This window comes from Plecotus auritus, assembly GCF_963455305.1.
Source record: "Plecotus auritus genome assembly, chromosome: X".
In the NCBI taxonomy this organism is placed as follows: Eukaryota; Metazoa; Chordata; class Mammalia; order Chiroptera; family Vespertilionidae; genus Plecotus; species Plecotus auritus.
This window is the reverse complement of record NC_137784.1, coordinates 102982331-103000406: the sequence shown is the minus strand read 5'-3', so window position 1 is coordinate 103000406 and position 18076 is coordinate 102982331. Positions and strand designations below refer to the sequence as shown.

Sequence of the window (18076 nt, the reverse complement as noted above, 5' to 3'; positions counted from 1 at the left end):
CCTTGAGGATATGAAAAAGGACCAACTAGAAATTAAACATACACTGGCTGAAATAAAAAATATTATACAGAGACCTAGCAGCAGACTAGAGGAACGAAAGAATTAAGTCAAAGAGTTGAAATACAAAGAAGCAAAAAATACTCAACCGGAAAAGCAAAAACAAAAAAGAATCCAAAAGCTTGAAGATAGTGTAAGGAGCCTCTGGGACAACTTTAAGCGGACCAACATCCGAATTATGGGGGTGCCAGAAGAAGAGAGAGAGCAAGATACTGAAAACCTATTTGAAGAAATAATGACCAAAAACTTCCCCCACCTGAAAGAAATAGACTTACAAGTCCAGGAAGCGCACAGAACTCCAAACAAAAGGAATCTAAAGAGGACCACACCAAGACACATCATAATGAAAATGCCAAGGGCAAAAGACAAAGAGAGAATATTAAAAGCAGCAAGAGAAAAACAGTTAGTTACCTACAAGGGAGCACCCATATGAATGTCAGCTGATTTCTCAACAGAAACTATGCAGGCCAGACCGGAGTGGCAAGAAATATTCAAAGTGATGAATAGCTAGAACCTACAACCAAGATTACTCTACCCAGCAAAGCTATCATTCAGAATTGAAGGGCAGATAAAGAGCTTCACAGATAAGAGAAAGCTAAAGGAGTTCATCACCACCAAACCAGTATTATATGAAATGCTGAAAGGTACTCTTTAAGAAGAGGAAGAAGAAGAAAAAGGTAAAGATAAAAATTATGAACAACAAATACATGTCTATCAACAAGTGAATCTAAAAATCAAGTGAATAAAAAATCTGATGAACAGAATAAACTGGTGAATATAATAGAATCAGAGGCATAGAAAGGGAGTGGACTGACAATTCTCAGGGAGAAAGGGGTGTGGGGGTGCGGGAAGAGACTGGACAAAGGTCGTACACCTATGGATGAGGACAGTGAGGGGGAGGTAAGGGCAGAGGGAGGAGTGGGAACCGGGTGGAGGGGAGCTATGGGGGGAAAAAAGAGGAACAATTGTAATAATCTGAACAATAAAGACGTATTAAATAAAAAAGAAAGAAAGCAGCAGAGGAGGAAAGGGAATGCAAGGGGCAAATGACATTATTTTACATGACATGACCAAGGAATACTTCACTGAAAGGCTAAATACTTCAACAAAATGTCCTGAATAAATAAGAAAACAAGCTATGCAGAGGGACCAGCAAGTACAAAGGCCCTGAGGTGGCAACCTATTTCGGCAAATTGCTGAATTCCTTTAGGCCCTGGTTTTCTCATCTGTAAAATGGTTATAATATCTGTCTGGCCAGATGGCTCAGTTGGTTGGAACATTGTCCCATACACCAACAAGGCTGCAAGTTCAATTCCCAGTCAGGGCACACACCTAGGTTGCGGGTTCAATCCCCGGAAGGCAATGGATTGATGTTTCTCTCTCACATCAATGCTTCTTTCTCTCTCTTTCTCCCCCTCCACCTCTCCCTCCCTCCTTTCCTCTCTCTCTCTAAAATCAATGACCATACCCTCAGGTGAAGAATAAAAAATAATATCCCCAGGTATCTGACACAGGAAATGTACTCAATAAATGAGAATATTAGTTATCTCGTCACCTATCATGCCAGCAAAAGCCTCAGCATATTGGCCAATATACAAAAATTACTCAAAAATTATAGTTATCTAATTCCCACCTATATATATAAAAGGCTAAGTGACCAACCGGACATCCATTTGACCACCCGGTACATATGACACACACTGGCAATCTATAATAATAAAAGCATAATATGCAAATCAACCAAACAGGAGAACGACCATCTGGACGACCTCCCGGACGACCACAATATGACACATACTGGTGCCAGGCCAGCCAAGGAGGGTTATTGCAATTGGTCGGAGGGACCCGCGATCTATCACCCCACAGAGGAAGGCACAGGCCACTGGCCAGAGACGTTGTGGTGGGTGTGCGAGGCCAGCCAGCGATCACCCTGCAGAGGGAGGCACAGGCCAGCCAAGCAATTGCACCCCATGCCTGTTGCCCGCAGAGGGAGGCAACAAGTGGCGGAGGAGGGGGGGGCAGCACCGCACAGATAACAAGCAGTGGCAGCGGCGGGGGCGGGGCCAGCTGCCGGCATCCGGGGGAAGGAAAGCCCCAATAGGCCCTGATCTCCAGCTAGGCCTAGTGACCCTACCCAAGGGGTCCCAGATTGCGAGAGGGGACAGGCCAGCTGAGGGACACCCCCGCCCCCCATGCACGTGTTTCGTGCACCAGGCCTGTGGTTTAAAAATAAATGTTAACTTGCACATGCACGATACATATAAAGCTCTTGCTGGCACCAATCACACACGTGTGTTTCAATCTATCACTGTCAATCATTAATTTGGTTGACACTTCTATTATAAAGGGCGAATAGTGATATCAAAATATTCCTTCTAGTTAATTTCCTTTCAATGTGCACAAATCCATGCACCGGGTCTCTAGTTTAAAAATAAACATTGACTCACGCGTGCACGATACATATAAAGCTCTTGCTGGCACCAATCACACATGTGTTTTAATTTTATAATACTACTAGAGTCCCAGTGCACGTGCATTGGTGGGGTCCCTCGGCCTGGCCTGCGCCCTCCCTCTCGCAATCCGGGGTCCCTCAGGAGATGTCGGACTGCCGGTTTTGGCCCTATCCCCACACTAATCTTTCTTCTAATTAATTTCCTTTCAATGTGCATGAATTCATGCACCAAGCCACTAGTAATCTATAATAATAAAAGGGTACTATGCTAATTAGACCAGATATCCTTCCTGATGAAGCCGGGGCTACAGATGCGGGTTGGAGGCAGCCACCGCGGCTGCGATGGGAGGGATCCAGGCAGCTGCCATGGCTGCGAAGGCCACTCTTGCATGAATTTCATGCATCAGGCCTCTAGTATCATATAAGGCAGATGAGATTATATCTATTTTATGCTTGGGAAACCTAAGGATCAGAACTTTGCCTAATCTTCTGCTGACCTTTAAAATTCCTATAAGGATGAACAAACACAATTCCACAATTAAAGAGAGAACTTAAATACAATGCCAGGATGAGGAAACTATTCACATTAATGGTGCTATAGCACTAAGAACGCAGACTCTACAGCCAGATTGCCTGGGTTCACATCAAGGTTCCACCTCTTCCTAGATAAAGCAGGTCCTCGAATTATGTCAATTATTCAACATCATCTATATATATAAAAGCCTAAGCGACTGGCCAACAGCCAGTAGCTATGATGCACACTGATCACAGGAGGCAGATGCTCAATGCACAGGCATGGAAACATGAACGGACTGATGAATCTCAGAAGGAAGAGGGAAGAGGGAAGGGGGAAGGGGGAAGGGGGAAGGGGGAAGGGGGAAGGGGGAAGGGGGAAGGGGGAAGGGGGAGGGGGGAGGGGAGGGGGAGGGGAGGGGGAGGGGGAGTGGAGGGGGGAGGGAGAGGTAAGGGGGAGGAGGAGGAGGGGGGCAGAAAGAGATTAACCAAAGCTCTTATATGCATACTAGAAGCCCGGTACATGAATCCTGGCCTGCGGGGATCGGGCCAAAACCAGCTCTTCAACATCCCCCGAGGGAGTCTCAGATTGTGAGAGGGCGCAGGCCAGGCCAAGGGATCCCACTGGTGCAGGAATCTGTGCACCGGGCCTCTAGTTTCTATATAATGTTGATGAAAAAATTCAATTCTCAGCCAGGACCACTGACTGTGCAGAGTTTGCATGTTCTCCCCATGTCTGTGTGAGTTTTCTCCAGGAATTCTGGTTTCCTCCCACACCCCAAAGATGTGCATATGAGGTAAACTGGCATGTCTACAGTGTCCCAGTCCCTGTGAATGTGAGTGCACCCTGTAATCCGAGAGCATCCTGTAAGGGGTGGGTCCCACCTTGCAACCCTGAAAGTGGGTTGAAAATGAATTTTGCTTTTCTTTTTTTAAATTATCTGAGAGAGAGAAACATCAACGTGAGAGAGAAACATCCATCGGTTGCCTCCTACACATACATGCCTCGACCAGGGATCCAGAACCTGGAACCTGGGTATGTTCCCTAACCAATAATCAAACTCACCACTTTTTGGTGTACAGGACGATGCTCCAACCAACTAAACCACACTGGCCAGAGCTTGTTTTTCTTAATATTCCTTAAATGTATGTATAGCTCACATTCATTTCAATGTTTAATACTAGAAATGTTTTGAGTCTTTCATTAGAAATTTGGTTGATTTTGTGACCAGAAATATTCTGTAGGAACTTAACTCTTGCTTTTATCAATTAGCCTACAGTAAAACTGGTTTTGTTACATGTTGTTTTGTTTAAAGTTACCATTTCCAAGGACCTATCGAGGACATTGAGGACTTACTATACATGTCCTTGGACAATTTGTTTTCACACTGCACCTGTTTTCTCACCTGTAAATAGGAAATAATAATAGCACCTACCTTACAGGGTTATTGAGAGTATTAAATGGGTTAATTTTTTAAAGTCACTTCTATTTCAGTTCCTAGCATACACAAATGCCTAACATAGTTATCTAGCATTAGCAGTAGTAGCGTAAAAAAAAACATTACCATCAAACATTTCTACTTTCCATGGAGAATTTTAGAAATTGTAAAAATACTAGATATGGAAAAGTAGCAGAAAAGGCTGGAGAAAATCAAAACAGGCCCTGGCCGGGTAGCTCAGTTGGTTAGAACATCATCCCAATACATCGAGGTTGCGGGTTCGAACCTCGGTCAGGGCATATAAAAGAATCAATTGCCCTGGCCGGTTTGGCTCAGTGGGTAGAGGGTCGGCCTTTGGACTAAAGGGTCCCCGGTTCGATTCCGGCCAAGGGCACGTGCTTGGGTTGCAGGCTCAATCCCCAGTGTGGGGTGTGCAGGAGGCAGCCCATCAGTGATTTATCTCATCACTGATGTTTTTGTCTCTCCCTCTCTGAAATCAATAAAAATATATTTTTAAAAAAAGAATCAATGAATGAATGAATACTAGTAAATAAGTGGAACAACAAATTGATATCTCTTTTTCTCTCCCCTCCCTCCCTTTCTCTCTCTAAAATCAATCAATAAATAAAAGAAAATGAAAAACAGAACAGAACAATGCAAAGTGGCATCATAATGTTGCCTGCATTTAGACTAATTAACCTGAACAGATTATTCCTGTAAGTATTATTGCCCTTTAGTAAGAACACTACTTGTGACACATATGCCAATAAAGGTTTGGCTAACATTTGGCTTCATAATTTATAACAGGTTTAATTCCTTAATATTAATTCACGTGTCACTTTACTGAGAATTAAAACAAGTATAATATCACAAACTTTGTCATCTTCCCCCCCTACCTTCTTCTAGTTGTTACTTGATGTTTATTATAAAATATGAAACATTATCACATGTAACTTCAGATTGAGAATGATTTATCCTCTATTAGCTCCTGGTAGAAAATAAACCTTCCGCCTACCTAATTTTCCAAAATTTTCTGACTACTTTGAGAAGTTTAACTTCCTCCTCAGTCTGTCTCATCAATTTAGAATTCCTGTCTCTTTAATTCTATATCTCCAAAAAATTATCACTATGGCCCTGGTGGGTGTGGCTCAGTTAGTTGAGCATTATCCAATGTGCCAAAAGGTCACTGGTTTGATTCCCAGTGGGGGCAACTGCCCAGGTTATCAGTTCCATCCCTGGTTGGGGTGAGTCATGAGGTAGCCAATTGATGTTTTTTTCTCTCTCTCTAAAATCAATAAAAACATTTTTTTAACATTATCACTACTATAAATCATCCTACTGGGAGGCAGTGTATCCCCATGTAAAGAAGTGTGCTAGAATTAGGCAGAATTGGATTCAAAAGTAAGCTCTACACTTACTGAGTTACCTTGGGCAAGTCACTTAACCAATTCTGAACCTCAGTAAATGAAAATTCCATCAGCTACCTCACATGGTTGCTGTTAAAAAATTAAATGTTACGAAGCCTAGTACAACTACTACATAATATCCTGTAGATAAAAACTTAAAGTTTATTAGTAATGCAAAGCCAACTAGAGGAAACAAATTGACTACTTCTCTTCCAACATACAGTCCTGTAATGAATATCAATCATGTAAGTATAATGCAGGGTTACATTTCTAGAAAACCTAAGGTTTCAATTCAATTATTTGAGAATCTGAACAATATCTACTACATAATAAGACAAGGACTCACACAAAATCAGATAAAAACGAATTCCTACTCTGAAGAAGTTAACAATTTAGTTATGAGATAAATTTGGATATTCACCAATATTGTACATTTAAACACTATATATTTATACACACAAATAATTACCTCTCAAGTTAGGTTTGCTACTTTTCTTCAGCAACCTGGATGGATGTCAGTCTACTTCAAAGGTTTAGGAACTAATTCCCTCTTTTCTAATATAATCCTGTATTGTCCAAATAATCCCTCTGAAATTTTTCAAGTTTGTCTAGAACATCCAAATATGAATGCAACTACTGAATAGTCCTCAATGAATAGTAGCACATTATGCATTGATATTTAATAAAAACTCAAAAAAGTACATATTCTCAGTGCTGGAAAAATCCATTTGTCATTGACAATTTTGCTTTTCAAAAACATACCTTCATACTTCTGCTTCCCTGCCAGCCATGGCTACCACCACTTCCTCAATTCTCTTGCCAGAGATCAAGTCTGAGGAATGTCTTTTGGCCTGAATTGAATGGTGTAAACAGGGAAGAACATATCCCAATGGGAAAATATTATGGCTTTGCTAATATTTCCTACATTTTCTCTACTTCTTTAGTGTAGAAGGGAAATTCTCAAAGGTTCATGTTCCTATCTTTAAAACTTCTTTAAACCATATAAAGGCCTTTTTTTTAGTAAGAGGATATTAAATGTGTTCTCTGTAATAACATTCTCATTGCCATAAAGTTTGCAAATGAAGTACAAGGCAGTAGACACGTTGGTGAGTATAGAAAACTTCTCTTTGCTTTGAAAAGAGAAAAAGGTTAGAAATCCAAGAAAAGAGGCTATCATACATCCCAATTCTGAAATGGAAATATTTCAAATATACCAAACTGAAATCATCCTACATATCCCTATACAGAGAATGAATTTAATAAGCATCATATAACACTACAAAGAAATTTCAAACTAATATTCCAACAGAGAATTCAAAAGTAAGTATAAATATATATAAATTTAAATTCCTATTTAAAAGCAAGTATTGCCGAAACCGGTTTGGCTCAGTGGATAGAGCGTCGGCCTGTGGACTGAAACGTCCCAGGTTCAATTCCGGTCAAGGGCATGTACCTTGGTTGCGGGCATGTCCCCAGTAGGGGGTGTGCAAGAGGCAGCTCATCGATGTTTCTAACTCTCTATCCCTCTCCCTTCCTCTCTGTAAAAAATCAATAAAATATTTTTTAAAAAATAAAAATAAAAGCAAGTATTTATAACTTGAAATTTAAAAAGACACAAAAGTCCCATAACAGAGTGACTGATGATTGCCTCTTTTGCTTTTATACAGAACCAGAATATCACTTAGATTTCAACCTTTGGATAGCAATAACTGATTATATGGGATGATCATGGGCTCTTTTAACTTAGTTTATTAACAACCAAAGACTAAAGCATTCCAAGGCTTATTAACAGTTCTCAATTGCTATTTTTTCCCCTAAAGCTTTCCAGAGTAATCCTTACTGTTAAATACTTGTCACTAATCTCAAATTAAGGACATTATCTAACTGTATTGACATCTATTGATTTTAGCCTAATATTCTTTAATATATAGCAATCCCAGTATATCTATATATATAAAAAGCCAGTGACCAGAACACCAACAACCACGACTGGTCCGATGGGGGGACAGGGCTGGCCGGCCAACCTCCTGCAGCCCCTCCCCCACCCAGCCCTGCCCCTGATGGGCCCCCACCACCCCAATTGGTCCATGGCCCCTCCCCCCAGCCAGCTCCACCCCCGATCGGCCCCCCTACACCAATCGGGGGTGGGGCTGGCCAGCCAACCTCCCATGGCCCCTCCCCCAGCCACTGACCCCCTATGGCCCCCCCACCCCATTCAGGGGTAGGGCCTGCTGACCAATCACCCGCAGCCCCTCCCCCCAGCCAGCCAGCCAACCTCCAGCCACAGGCACGGCCCTGATTCACCCTGATTGGAGCTGGGCCAGCCAGACCCCACTCCTCTAATAATGTTATAAAAAAGAATTATTTTTAATTGTTTTAACCCTCATCCAAGGACATGCTTAGAGGAAGGGGAAGGGGGGATCAGGGAGAGAAACATCAGTATGAGAAACATTTATCAGTTGCCTTCTCTATATGCCTCAACCTGGAATAGAACACGCAACGCAGGTATGTACCCTGACTGGGAATCAAACTGGCAACCTCAACCAACTGAGTCACTCCAGCAGGGCAAAAAATACTTTTTTACATTTTCAGAGTGATAAAGCCCAACTGACAATGTTATCTGAGGGCTGAGATTATATAATCTAGTTTGCCATTGTGTATATATCCCCATCTCAGTAGGCACTTTTCAGTACCAGTGTGTTTGTTTGTTTCATCCTCACCCAAGGATATGTGTACTGATTTTGGGGGGAGAGAAACAGTGTGAACATCTATGTGAGAGAGAAACATTGATTGGTGGCCTCCTGCGCCAACCACGGATTGAACACACAACCTAGGTATGTGCCCTAACCAGGAATTGAAACCGCAACCTTTTGGTTTACAGGATGAAGTTCAAACCAACTGGACCACACAGCCAGGCCCAGCAATAGCTTGTTACATTTTTTTCATTGACACTTTTTTTAGAGAGGGAGGGAGGGAAAGAGAGAGAAACATCAATGAGAAAAACATCATAGATTGGCTGCCTACTGGGAATCAAGCCTGCAACCCAGGCTTAAAAGAACTGCATTAATCTACGCTAATAAAAGAGAAAGATGCAAATTGATCGTACCTCCGCGATGCCCACCAGCCAATCAGGAGTGAGTATGCAAGTTAACCCAATAAAGATGATGGGTTAATTTGCATACACAGGCAGGCGAGGAGTGAGGACTGAAGGCTCCAGCCCAAGCGAAGACTGAAGACTGAGACTGAAGAGGCTTGGCCTCTCAGTTGCGGCCAGAGCGAAGGCCTGGATCCTGGGTGCCGGAGGAAAACCAGTGCCAGCAGCCAGGGAAAGGAAGGCCTACTGCACAAATCTTCATGCAACGGGCCTCTCGTTTCATATAATAAATCAAATTCTCAAGAAATAAACTTTTTGTCTGCCAATCACTCAAATTCCTTCATCTGGTCAGAAATGCGGTTCTCACCCTAGCTCATTTGGCTCAGTGGATAGAGCATCAGCCTGCAGACTGAAGGGTCCCAGTTTTGATTCCGGTCAAGGGCATATGCCTGGATTGTGGGCTCAATCCCCAGTAAGGGGCATGCAGGAGGCAGCTGATCAATGATTCTCTCATCATTGATGTTTCTATCTTTCACTCCCTCTACCTCTCTGAAATAAAAATATTTTAAAAAAAAGAAATGCGGTTCTCTACACCCCTCCCAACTTCATGATGGCTTTAATGAACTAAATAAAAACTTTTAAAAAATTGAATAGACCTACTTAATGACCTCTATTGTTTATAAAATAGTGACACCAACAAAACCTCCAAAAGTAAACTAGCTAGGGTGGAAAAATCACAAATTCCTCAATGAAATATTAAAATACCCAAGCATGAAAATAAAACTCAAAGTCCTCTTAAGATGGGGGCGGGGGAGGGGGAAATAGGAGACATCTGGCCCATGGGCCATATAAGGCCTGCAAAATCATTTGATCTGGCCCTGCCAAGGCATTAGGGGTGAGTTAATTAAATGTCTGACCAAATATAGCAGGCTAATTTTTAAGTTGATAATTTTGTGTGGCCTGTGAATGATGTTAAAAATATCCAAATGGGCCCTAGCTGGTTTGGCTCAGTGGATAGAGGGTCAGCCTGCGGAGTGAAGGGTCCCGGGTTTGATTCCAGTCAAGAGCACACGCCCAGGTTGCAGGCTTGATCCCCAATGGGGGGTGTGCAGGAGGCAGCTGATCAATGATTCTCTCTCATCATTGATGTTTCTATCCCTCTCCCTTCTTCTCTGAAATCGGGTGTGTGTGTGTGTGTGTGTGTGTGTGTGTGTGTGTGTGTGTGTGTGTGTGTGTGTGTCTCTCTCTCTCTCTCTCTCTCTCTCTCTCTCTCTCCAAATGGCCCTTGGTAGAGAAAAAGTTCCCCACCCGTCTTAAGGTCAAACTTCTACCACTCACCCCCACTGAAAGAAAACGGGGGGGGGGGATCTTAGTTTACAACACAGTAAATCTGCAATTATGCTGAAATCATTTCTCCAAATGTTTGAATTGGCCTACAGTAATCATCTTTGGGGAATGGGTGGTACCACAAACATAAATAGGCCAGGAATACAAAGCAACTACAAAAGTCACCCAAAATAAAAGAGCTATTAATTTTATTAAATGACACACCAATCTCTGTAAGACTTAACTCTCAAATTACATTACCAAATTAGTTTTAACTTCAGATAAGTCTCTAAACTGGACCTTTTTCTTTCTTTTCTAATACGACTTCTCCCTAGTCACAAAATTATTTCTTTCAGCTTTCTTCTCAGAATAAACTTTCCACATAAGATTCCCCATGAAATATTATAAAATTCACATTTCTTTCTAAAATAAATAGTAAAGGACTCTGAATAATATGTAAGGAAAAGAAACACCAATGTAATCAGTAAAATTATTCTGGAATTTTCTCTTTTATCTAGGCAAACCTCAGAGAAGTTGCTTTTTAACATTAAGACAGAATTACTGAAGTCTTAACAATCACTTGAAAAAAGTCTACCAGCTCTTTAAAAAAACGCTGTATCTTGTCTTTTACTATCAAACCTACACCTATAAAAACTCCTCCAAAAGAGTAAAAGTAAACAAACTTTCAGAATATGGCAGTTTACAGAAATATAAATCACTTTCATACCCAAAGAAATCTCTGTAGGGGTTTCAAATCCCTTCCTACCACTTACTAATTGCACAAGTTACTTGACCTCCCTATACTTTTGGTTTCCTCTTCTGACAAAGTGAGTATTAATTAGGGTCATCATAATCCTAGTTTCTCTGAGATAATCCTAGTTTATATTTATACTATTATCCTAGCATACCATCAGGCTAGTGCCCCCTTTCACTCTTAAAAATATCCTGGTTTGAACAATAAATCACATAGTCATCTTACCTCATAAGGTTATGAAGATTAAGTGAGCTAATACATCTATGACATTTCTAACATGTCTGGGATATGGTAAGAGTTCAGTTACTGTTAGCTATTGCTAATGTTACAGTCATTGTCAAAGCCTTTTTATAAAAAAAGTTTTTTGCATAATGAACAGAGCTCCTACAATATTCCTTTTTACAAATAAAATTATGCATTTAACTTCCCACATTCAATTCTTTAAAACTAATTAGCACTAACTAGTTGACATCAAGACTAACCAATTTATCCCACAGAGATGGCAATATTACCAATTGCATTCACATTTTATCATACATAAGTTTTAGTTGAGGCTATATTAGGGTTACTGACAGGATATTAACTGTGGAAAGTAAAACTCTGATTAGTGCCAAACCAAGTCCCTGAATATTCTAGCAGCCTTTCTCAACCAGTGTTCCTCATATTAACTATAGGATCATAAAATGATTTGAGGGACAATTTCCTGAATTCTCCCAACAATGGTACATAACTGGTATCTTTCTAGATGGCACAGGAGAAACTATTACATACAATGGATACCTTGGGGCATAATTCTGTAGTAGAACACCAAAGTCTTGGTATTCTTGGAGTACAAAGGGGGAAATATGGATGAAAAGACTCAATATTAAAGAGTGTGGATAGAGGACTGCATCACCTGGAAAAATTATTTCCTACAGAATGAAGCTTAAGGAAATGATTAACAAAAAATATATAAATTTTACTCATGGCTATGAAAAGCACTGATATATTGAATTTTACTTCATCTCCACTAATTTATCTTAGGCCAGATATCCAACATCTAGCACTCCTTCAGATAAGAAAAATTCTAGTTATAGTTTATGAAACACAATAAGGAAAAGGGAAAAGCAGAGAAAGCTGAGGTCAAGATTCTGATCACTAATGAATTTAATAATCCAAGGCATCAATATTATCTATTATCTCAGACAAAAGTGAACAACAAAGTTTAATAAAGTGAATAGATGAACTAGAATACAAAGTATAAACAGAGAAGATACTAACACTTAGAATATTTTTAAAGCACCATTAAGTAACCAAAAAAAATCCCCCTACAGAACCAATCAGAGCAGTGAATTATAAAAGGTTCACCTAAATTTTTATTTCAAATCCAACCACTCAGTAGTAAACAAACTGAATGATTGGGGAACTATTCTCAGACACACTCAGCCTCCATTCACTATAGAGCATAAATGACAAAGAAAAAAACAGTGAAACTATTCTATCTACCATTGTATGTCAAAAAAAATACAATTCAACATATTATCCCACAAACTTTTGTATAATGAGCATACTCAGAAACAAAGCTCAGACTTATTTCAACTATTAGTATAAAACACAATTTAGACCTTTCACCAGGCTGCAACTCATCTAACCCTGTGTAAAAATCTGCATTTATCTTGACCTATACATGAAAAAAATCATTTTCTACACTAAAATGATACATGCTTTCTGGTTAGAGATAACCCGAGACCTAAACCAGTTAAGGGAAACTACTGAGCTTAACAAAAAAAGGCCAAACTTGTGTGTGAATTCTGGCTGACAATCATTATCATGAGACAAGCCATTTATCTTGAGTGCCTCAGCTTCCCCATCTGTAAAATAATAACCACCTATCCTGCAAGGTAGCTGAGATTAAACAACACATTAAAACACATAGTTATTGGCATTTAAATGGAACTCAAATGGCAACTAGACTAAGACTTTCTTAGAATATCTCAGGATTCAACAATTTATAGGTCAAATCCCATTACAACAAAGGTTACCCATGCAAAGTGTAAACAGGAATGTTGACTTCAGCAACGTTCAACAGAATTTAAACTATTTTTCAAAGAAAGTTTACCTTTTAGTTGTACATTACATTATATGTTTATAGAAATCTCTCTAGTTTGCCTCATCAAGCCTAGTCATGTATTTTCCAATTAAAATAATGAAAAAGAACAGACCACTGACATTATTCACCCTCCCTTCCTTTGGGGGAGAAGTTTAAAACAATTCAGTAATCTCTTGACTAGACTAACCATATTTTAAAACTTTTTGTTTTCTTCTGGTTACTATCTAATATGGAACTATAGCAAGCATATGTTAAAAACACAATTCAGGCAGCTGCTAAAAAGTGTGTTTTTTTTAATGCAGATATACAAAAATTAAGACTCTATCAAGCAACACCACTTACACTGATGATATATAAATTTGGTTAAAGTAAATGCAAAGCAAGCAACTCAAGAGACTAGGGGAAAAAATCAAACTGACAATTTTGTTTTCTCACATATCTTTGCCAAACAGAACATGCAATAACCACAGCTCAAGATATCCAGAGATACAGAAAATTATTATACCAGGACAACACTGAACCACAAATTAAAAGTTCAAAATATATATCAAAAATAAATTACAAGAGGGAAATGTAAAGAACTTTTAAAATAACCTGTTATCTTTAAAGTTTTTTCTTTACTCTCCAATGGTTAATCACTTTTCATACATACTGATACCCATAGCTAAATGGAATTTATCCCTTTCCTTTGCTATGCTCCCCAAGTCCCAAAATAAGTATACTATAATGCTCCACTGTACTGGAAACTGTTATGTCCAATTCTCTGAATAATCGACTAACAGAGATTTCAAAGTGCTAATACAAGTCTAGAGTATTTTTTAAAAACATGAGATGCAAAAAAATAACATTAAAGATATTGTTATCCCAATGAGACATATGACAAATCATTGTGTCCATTTAATGTAAAATTTAAGCTCAAAACTTGCAGCATCAAAAACTGAAATCTTCCATTTATTATAAAGAACCCAATGGTTGAGCATCGACCCATGAACCAAGAGGTCCCTGGTTTGATTAGGATTCAGGGTCAGGGCACATGCCCGGCTTGATTCACAGTAGGGGGCATGAAGGAGGCAGTAGATCGATGTTTCTCTCATCATGTTTCTATCTCTCTGTCCCTCTCCTCTCCCTTCCTCTCTCTAAAAATCAATAAAAACATTTAAAAAACCAGTAACTAAAATGAGAAAACTGTTTTAAAAAATAACCCAAAGCAAAAAAGAATGAGCTATTCACTGTTTACTCCCTTCCCACACATGACTGTGGGTGGCATCAGTTAAACATGCAGAATACTAAGCATTACTAAACTGTCCAATGCGAGTATTTTCACATCTAACCCTATATTCCCAAAGGATAATCTGAGCCTGAGCCTGTTCCCCAACCAACCACACCAATTTTAATTCATGGGTCCTCAGGCAACCAATCGAAGTCAATAAGGTCGAAAAAGAAAACAATGAAAAAGGAATGTAGAATTGAATTTAATTAAAATCTTAAGTGTTTGAGCTTTAAAAAAAATCCTAACTAAATAGACTTCAAAGTTACCAAACTCATAATTTGTTGGTTTAGTAATTTAGCTGTTGCCTCACCACAATAAAATAAATCTGAAGCCACAATCCTCATCATCTACTTAAGATTATTTGCATACAAGAATTCAAAATATGCAATTTGTCTTAACATCCTTCTAAAGCTAAAATGTTGAATATGAAATATACAAACAGATTAATATTAACAGTTATAAAATGTCTGTGCCCAGAAAAGGGTAGAATTGTTTTCATAAGGATTAGGAAACACACCTTACCAAACATAAAATTAAATATCCATTATTTTGGATTCCCTGTAGAACTTTGACATATGTTCAAAAATACATCTCGTGGGGGGAGGAGTCACTGACACTGAACACCACAAAATTGCAGAAAATAAGGCACTTGCCTTCAAAGAATTTAGAAGTAATTCAGATAGACTAATTGAGACAGAGTTTTAACTGCATTGCACTTTTATTTTACAGTTGATGGGTAATGGTCAGAATTTTTGTAATAGAAAACATTACAATACTTTACATATATCAACTTTATTTATAGCACCAGATCCTTGGGGAAGGGGGTATAACACACTTTATATGTATACATTTTCATATCAGTTTTTTTTTTAAAAAGGATATACCCCACACCCATTGCCAATTTCTGATACCATAGAATGCTATAGTTATTTCACTGTGGGAAAGAATGGCTAATAAGTACATTTATTTTCCAATCCTTTTCTCTACCCACTCATTAAACACCAAATACTGAAACTGAATTCGATGGCTATGGATCTTCCTACCAGGAATGCTCCCTAGGGCACCGGAACCCCTTCTACTGTCACTAATTCCAACTGCCAAAGCCCCTCCTATTAATAGTAAATCCTTTCATACTGACTCACTTGTAACTCCAACTTAATGAAATAGGCACCAAGCAAAATTTACATTTTCTAATGGAATTTTCCTATTTTCAGAGGATTGAGAAAACAAAAGTAGAGCACATTCTCAACTAAGTTACAAACATTTCAAGTTCAACCAATTTATAAGAGTTTATGTTGCTCATTCTATACTGGTTCAATTTAAATATATTTTTGAAAGTTGGCATATTAGGCATTGTATAATTACTTATACACAAGGCCAAGTTTTCTATGCAAATAATTTGATATGTAAATATAAATTTAAGCCGTTACCCCAAAATTGCAAGACAATTTGAAAATTTTTCTTTAAACTTGCTTAATTATGGAAATTTAAGTACACACAAAGCTAGAGAGAACAGTACAATGAGCTCTCCTGTACTCACCCATCCAGCTACAATCAGCTCAAGGCCACTTTTGTTTGATCTGTTACCTTCCACTGCTTCCTCCCCCAATTTTTATCTTTAGAAAATAATTAAAAGGAAGACACTGTGCTCAGTAAGTACAGAGTACAGCAAGAAGACAAAAATTTAACAGAGTAACTGTAAAGCCACCCTACACAATTCCTTGTTAGGTGGTAAATTTAAAAGAATTCCGTTAAAAAACAAAGAAATAGCCATCTTTAATAATTTTAATGTCGTCCATAAGATCCAAAGGACATATTTAAAATTTTATCTAATGGGATAAATAGGAACATCTGATGAAAATGAACTTAAACGTGCGTGTGCAATCAGCTTGCATTCATATAGCACGTTGGCTCAAGATGAAAAGAAAAAAACAGGCTATTTAACATAATGTCATAAAATTACAATTCAACCACTTGAAAAACCGCTGAACACTTATGCCTTAACTGGCCCTTCTGATCCCTAATTATAGATAGATATCAATGCAGAAAGAAAACCAGGCATTTTAACATTAGTTGAAAATGTTCAAAATTAACACCACCGTTCATTGGGAAATATATGAAAGCAAGTCTAAACTACCTGAATTGTATGTCATCAAACAGAAATGTATCCACTTTCCAGGACTGGGTTGTTATTTTTTTTTAAATAAGTTCACATATACCCTTAAACGAAACGCGCTAGGCTACAGATAGAATTAGGAGACCGCCTCCTGCTTTTGCTCCTAACCAATACGCAGAGAGAGAAGGTTGGCAGGAAAGTGCTGCGAGGACAGTAACAAACACCAGCAGCTCCCGAGCAGGCCCAGCTAGAGCCAGGAATGACGCACTTCGGTAACCCGACTCTTTCTCCCCTCCACCCCCGCCCCCAGCAGCGGTGCTGACACCGCCAACAGCCCGGAGTAGGAAAAAAAGACAACAGAAAAAAAGGCAGAGGTTCGACTGCACCAGGTTTCATCAAGAAACCTCGATTATTCCTCTTTCGACACTAACCACTAGGACTAAACAGGAAAAGAAGCTTGTGCTTAAGCAAGTCCCATCATGGTGGTTTAAGAGTCACTAAATTAAGCTGATAATGAGTCCAATCCACAGAGACAAATACAGGGTGTGGCTGCTGTGAAATACGGCGGTCCGTGGGAGAAAAGGGGTATGGAATTTACACTCCAATATGAGGGGGAAGATGAGGCTACACGGGAGCGGGGGGGTGGGGGGGGCGGCCCGCGCATTTTAAGGAACCATTTCAAACCGGCAAGCTTTTCGTTTACTTTAACCTAATCCTACAGATCAAAAGTTTCTAATAGATATATCATGTAAACTGTAAATAACCATTTAATCAAACACCATGACCCTCAAAAAACTACATCTAAGAGAAAGGAAGGGGGGGTAGGCAACAACATAAAACATTTCTAGGCCACGGAGAAAGTCACAAACCGGATGAAACTAATGCAATATTAAAAATTAAAGCTGAACACTGCAGCACGAAAAAACACACACGATAAAACCCATTACAGTCCGGGATTAAAAATAAAATGACATATACACCAAGGGGGAGGGAAAACTAAATGTCGAAAGTACACCAGCTTACTGAGAAGAGAAAAAAACTAAAGGCAAAACAAGACATTCTCGCGACACAAAAAAAAACATAAGGGCAGAAATCAACAATACGTTTACGAATATAGGCCAGAAGAAAATGGGAACGGGGCTCAAAGTTTTTGCGGAACTACTTGATGCTGTTTCCCACACCTTCTCTCTCCCATGGCCCATCCGACCCTTTTCGTCCCTAAAATCGCCGTCCACAGATCACCGGGTACGGGAAAGAAGGAAAAAGAAAGTCAACCCCTAGCCAGAATAAAAGTGTGGAGGGAAAAAGCAGAAGCTGCCTACCTGGGGCAAGGATCAGCTCTGTTCGTGTCTTGAGAAAGACAGCGCGGGTGGGGGTGGGAACGAAAAGCAGCACTAAAACTAAAACAAAAGTGGCGCCAAAACCCCCCAACAAACAGCCTTCCACTCCCGCCCTTCCCCCCTCCTCCCATGCCAGCCAGGCAGGGCCCCCTTCGGGGCAAGGACTGCACGAGGGGGCCAACGCCGCCAGACCCCAACCTATTTATAAAATTGTTGCCCG

At 39.6% G+C, this 18076-nt stretch overlaps 1 protein-coding gene across 6 annotated transcripts in view; it reads right to left on the bottom strand.

Annotated features, from left to right (window-relative positions):
- Window positions 1–18076, bottom strand: part of STAG2 (STAG2 cohesin complex component) — a 155541-nt gene that overhangs the window by 136110 nt on the left and 1355 nt on the right. The window contains exon 1 of one of the 6 annotated variants that reach the window (XM_080652174.1): window positions 17839–17959. The exons of the other annotated variants lie outside the window; for them this stretch is intronic. The gene's annotated coding sequence lies outside the window, so the exon portion shown is untranslated. Of the gene's footprint in view, window positions 1–17838; window positions 17960–18076 lie in introns of those variants that run through there. 6 annotated transcript variants of the gene reach the window in all.